This window comes from Dermacentor andersoni, chromosome 7 (assembly GCF_023375885.2).
Source record: "Dermacentor andersoni chromosome 7, qqDerAnde1_hic_scaffold, whole genome shotgun sequence".
In the NCBI taxonomy this organism is placed as follows: domain Eukaryota; kingdom Metazoa; phylum Arthropoda; class Arachnida; order Ixodida; family Ixodidae; genus Dermacentor; species Dermacentor andersoni.
This window is the reverse complement of record NC_092820.1, coordinates 129,612,321-129,618,320: the sequence shown is the minus strand read 5'-3', so window position 1 is coordinate 129,618,320 and position 6,000 is coordinate 129,612,321.

Below are 6,000 nucleotides of genomic sequence, written 5' to 3'. Positions count from 1 at the left end.
CGCGCCAGAGCCCATGCGTCCTGAGCAGCTAATTGGCGTTCGGCAGCTAAAACGCCAGGTAACTCAGTTTTCTGAGAGTAAATTTCCTCCGTCAAGAATGTCCATCGACCACAAAACGGGCCAAAAAATCAAACGAAAGCTATCCGCTTCTAAAATAAAACAATGTGCGCATGAAATCACGCCTTTTTTTATTTGTCATTGTTGGTGCGGCCCAATGTTCCAATGTGCGCTTTCAAGAAAGAGATTCCGCATACGCCCTGGAATATAACCGGACAGAAGAAGAGAAGACGATTTCTACGCCAGACTGTCGCGCTGATCATTTTCAATCCAAACAATATCTCCAGCGATGCCTCTCTTGCTTGTGCTGCCTAAGCTTTTCGAATGGCTAGGCTGAGTTACTTTAATAGAAAATAAAATAAGCGCAATTCCCGCTGCGTTCGATGACACCAGGGCAAAAAAGTAAGCCGTTCCGAGAAGCTCTCTTCTTTGTTATTCATGCATTTGAAATATGCAGCCAATGAAGTGAGAGAGAGCCTAAGAAAGTTTAGTCTACAGAAAGCCAGCTATAGCTGAGAAGACTTCTGAGAGGAGCTGAAGCATTTAAAAAAGTGTGCTCGCAATATGCTACTGCAATTATTGACGTTCCAATAGCAGAATTACCTTTTAAGAGACCAAAAATCATGGCAACTCGACTTTAAGTCAACCTCGTCGCAGAAGCTGTGTAGCAGCACGCGGAGTAGATATTATGCTTTCATGGGTTAATATAGTCATGATGTAATCCAAAATATTAGTCCCGCATATGATTCTGATGTGGCTCGGAACGAACTTGTGCTGTGCCTTGTGCAATGGACAACACGACACGTTTTATTATTAAACACGGATGTGTGTTTCACATGGGCCTTGTCGCTGCTGTGGCCGTACTCCAGCTATTGAACCACAGACACGCTGCAGGAGTTGTGCAGCCGTAGTGCAGTAAAACAGGGTGCAGGTACAAGCTGCACATGGCCAACTTCACTTCAAATGCCAATTGCCGCTATTATATCACGCCTGTGCGTTCTTACGAAAAAATGCGGGGCGCAAATGTATACACGGTGACGTAGCATGTGAGATCCAGCAAGGAGAATCCACAAGTGCGGATGGTTTCAGGTGAAATTATAACCGCTGTTATTTTAGGAATTGCATCAAACAGGGCTTTAGGACTGAATGAGTCATAATTAGTTTGAGGTGAGCTGTTAATCACAGCATAATTGTGTCAAGAAGCAAGGCCCTAGCGAAGCCACTGCGTCTGCAATTCTTGGCCGTTGCCATACGTCTCGAGGATCACGGCTGAAGAGAACAAATAACAGAATTTCAACAGTTTTTAGTACTCAATAATTAGTTCCCTTTTTGTCGCATCTGCAACAGCGCTATCATTCAGACAACCGGCATTGTTGCCTCAGTTAACCTTTACTTGAAATATAACACATTCGCATCTTCTGATGCATGCGGCTCAGGGTACGACCTCACTTTCAGCATGATGTTTAACCGTTTGCCAGTGACCGGCATTCGAAGAATAAATAATTTTACAAAAATATGCAGATACTGCACTGGAGTTGCTTAAGTATGCGTAACCATTTTGTCGCTTAGAAATGTCCCGAATGTAGCTTCGTGCTATATTCGCGTGGATGACAATTTTACTTTTCAATGTGCCACTTTCTCATCTCCGTCTCCCCGCAGCCCGGGGTCATTATCAATCTTATAAAACTTAATACGACCGGTATGATCAGCCCTTATTTGTTCTTATCAATCCGCTTGGATCGCTGCGCTAGTTGGTTGTGAATATCACTATAACACTTCTTTTTAGCGCACAAATAATCACGGATGAGAAGAGAAGGGCCACAAGAACGCCGGAGTTTTGTCTTTTTTTCTCGTCCGTGTCTATTAGTGCGATTGAACGATGTTTCGTAATGCTGCTTTTATCAACCTTATCGGACAGGATCCAACCCTTATCAACCCTTATCAGTTCTTATCAACATTAGTGGAATTGATCCAACAGTTTTCAACACTTATCGGCTCTCATCAACTTTATCCGTATTGCCCAGACCATAACTGCGCCCTTATCGCTCTTTAGCACCTTATCTATCCGCATTAAAGCATTATCAACCGCGATGAAACCCATATGCCATTTGAGCGCTCTATATCATCCTCATCAACCCTTTGACATCTTATATGTCTGTGCTGCGCGAAAAGAAGCGCATAAGCCCTCATAGATTGGTGGCATTTCGGTCGGGGAAGGAACGCGATAATGGAAGACCCATCATGGCGACCACCGTGTTTCGCAATACATTTTGTCAAAACCGGTCTTATCCTGATGTCTAAAAGACTGTAAGTCGGCCCCGCATGTGGTCCCTGAGATGGATTTTATTCCACCATGACCTAATCTTTCTACAAAGCCTTCATAGAACCTCTTTTCCTTTGACATTTGCTTTCTTTTGCCGGTATAACACATTCATATCGTTCAGATATATTCACTCTCTGGAAGCGTGGAATATCTTACAACGTACTCTTAGAAAAATAGTATGTCAATTGGAATTCAGGATGGTATTTCATTTGACTTCATTATGCTTTTGGGCTTCCAAATCATTTGGCATACTAGGATGGCAGTTCGGAATGCTGACATAGAAATGAAGCCGATAATGCTGTATTGCAAGAAAGGAATCAGTAGAATTATAGTTGTGTACCACTTTCAAACCCCAGAGCCTGAATGGTTCGAAGATTTGAAACATTGTAAAACATGTGCGAATATTACCGTGATCGTGCAAAGGCAGTTCCTATTGGCTAATTCCAGCAATATGTGTTTTTCTGTGCTAGTGTTGTGTAATGTGACAAAAAAAATGCGTAAAGCCCAGTGGGTAAGAGACTCAATTTCCGAACAAGGGGCTGTACGGTGGAAACTTGCCAGCCCCAAAGTTTTTCCTTTCTGATTTTTCCCTTATATATTTTTCATTTACTTCATGGGGCGCATCGTATTACGCGTTACTGACAAACAGACCAACGGACAGATTTCCTATGTGAGTCACCTGAGAAAGCTTGCGCTTTAAATTGGCCACATTTCCCTGCTGAGGAGCGAATCTGTCCGAGTGCTATGTGCACCAGTGCAGCACCTACCGCATGACCAAGAGGCGGCAGCGGACGCGGATCTGCCAACATAGAAACGCAGAGTAAGGCCAATAAACGTGAGCTTGGACGTTGCGGAGGTCACGTGTACGTTCTCATCACCATTTTCGACGATATCGCAGCCGCGCACGAATTGTGGGAATCTGCGGGTAATGACTCTTGCAGGGCATTTTAGCGATTGGGATTTCGAGATAGATGGAGTGCGGAGATAAATTACTTCGAGAAAGCAGGCCAGAAATACGCGAAGTCGACACCAGGCGAGGGGAAATCTTCCGCTTAACAAATATTTTGAAATAACAGAGTTCTAGTTAGCTCAAGTTTACCGTTTAACTTAAACTTCAACGGCGATTGCGGCCATGTGGCACTGACAATTGGGAAATAATTTAAAATGCTGAATAACACTAGCCCTTCTTCCCGCATAAAAAACCTTTTCCTATTTCAAAGCAGCTTTACTTATTCTTTAAGTAGTCATAAGTACATGTCTGAAGCTTTGAGTAGGCGTGAGATTGTATTGAACAACTAAATTTTCAGAATTGAAGCTTGTTGCCACTTTCTTCCTTTTGGCTGTGATACGCGCTTAGTCTCAGGTAATTATCTGATCTCTATATCTGGTATTCTCTGCAGGTACATTTGTCAGTACATGCTCTTCGAAGATATCAATGTTCAGCTACTTAAAGTCTCTGCAGCATTTTAGACTCCTACAATATAGACCGATTCGCCGTCAGCGCACGGAAAACCACAATAAAATATCTTCTATAAGAACGGATTTCTCACAATCACTAGTTCATAATTAGGCTTGCGTGCCAGCACATGCGCAATCTGCATTTCACGCTTCCTAACGAAATTGACTAGGGCTTCGCTTACGCCTCTTATATACGGGATACGAACACGTTCCTGTTCATACGCTGCTATTTTTATCTCTTGCGTAGGTGATGTGTCGATTGTTGATCATGGTAAATTAAACGGATTGGTGAATGCATTCGTTGTCGAAACGGGAAGCAGCACTTGAGGCAATCCGCCGTGTTCAATGAATGGCGAAGACAGGAATACGAATATTCAAACAGGCCGGCAAGAGATGCTAACAAGCATAGTGCTCGGAGAAGGGTACACGTTTGGGCTGATTGGTTTTTGATTACGGGCAGAAAACAGCGCTAAATGACAGGATGAAGAGAAATACACAGACAACAGCGGTGACTAACAAGCAAGCGTTTTCATTAAGGCGAAAGCCTTAGGTGTCTATGTTGGCGGTGACCTTGGCAAAACTGTGCCGTGACGAGAAATGGTCGACGCCGCAAAGAATGAAGACACGCCAAGAATTGCACGGATTGACGTCACACTTCTCAGAGGGTTCCTGCAAACAAAGTATATTAGTAGCTTTGAAACGAAAATTTGGCTGATTTCGGTTTGGGCAGGAGTCAAACCCTGGCCTCCGGGGTGCTATACCACCACGTTTCCCTAAGCCACGACTTCTCCATAGTTCTGGCTTACTAAAGATGTGCCTAGTGCGTGCGAGATTGCACACGTCACGTTGCAGCCATACCGCTGACTAGTGCGTGCGTCATTCAGAGGTGCACGTAACGGTGCGGAGGAGGTGGCGTCATGTCGTGAGTGTACGAACAGAGAGCGTGGATGACGTTCTGAGTTCGACAAACGGTATAATGCTTTCGCCTTCCCACACATAAGCAGTCTCAAGTGTCTGCAGAACTTTAATTTGAGTGAATGCGGTCCCGCCAGGTGCTGTTGCGCAGAAAAGTGGGCGCGCGCTCTGCGCACTGACGTCACAGTCGGAGCAGCGGTGGAGGCGGCAGTTGCCGGTGGCGAGAAATGGAGAAGCGTGCACGCTCTTGTGGCTCGCGAAAAAGGCCGTGCAAGTACGTGAACGCGAGAGAAGCGAGTGCCGCTGCGCCTTTGTGAGAAGGTCGCCTTAGTGCCACACGTGTTCTTCCCTTTGGGGCTGTTTATGTCTTGCAAGAAGCATAACCCCGATTGCGCAACTTCATGCATTGCCAAATGTGTAGCAGGCTTTCGCCTTCCTGTGTTACAAAAGTGCAACACCTACCGAACTTCTTTCTTCCAGTCAGCATAGATATACGCTAGCGCTATCGCAACGCAAGAATTCGTACGGGCAGTGGTTGTTGACTATAGTGACGGTGTTGTTTACAGGATTCCTTTTTCATGGAAGAGTTTCTATATCGGTCAAACGGGCGATGCGCCAATGAGCACATGGGCAAGGCCTGAAAGAAGCCTCAAAAACAAGCTAAAGACACTCAATTGCAACAGCATTTTAGCCAATGCGGCTGCAAACCATCTTTTAAAGATTTGTCATTCTGGTGAAAATACCACGCTGAACGCGCACGTCCTATTTCCAAAACCTTATACATCCGTAAGAGTGACAACGCGTGCGTAAGCCTCCCCTCGATTTCACTCCTTCCGAAGGAGACAGTTTTCCATTCTCATTGACTATATTTTATTGCCCCTGCGCATGCTGAACTTCTGTTCCTCATCTGTCTCTATTTGCCTTGCAGTAGTGGTACAGTGCAGCGGACGGTGCAGCGGTGGCGTAGAGGTAGAGCATCCGCCTCGCGTGCAAGAGAACTGTGGTTCGAATCCCAGTGCCACGCAAATTTCCATAGGATTAAAAAAAATACGCGTGTTGACAAAATTGCACAAAAAGGCCTGGAGTGCAGCCTGATCTCGGTGACCAGAACCGGTAAAGCACTCCCTCACCAGAGCAGGATTGGCCACCCTGGTGTAGTACTTGGCCACAACCTCTTATATGAATATAACAATCAAACTCCGGCCCTCAGTCCCGAGCAGCTGCGAAGCAACTGACCTGCGACGCGG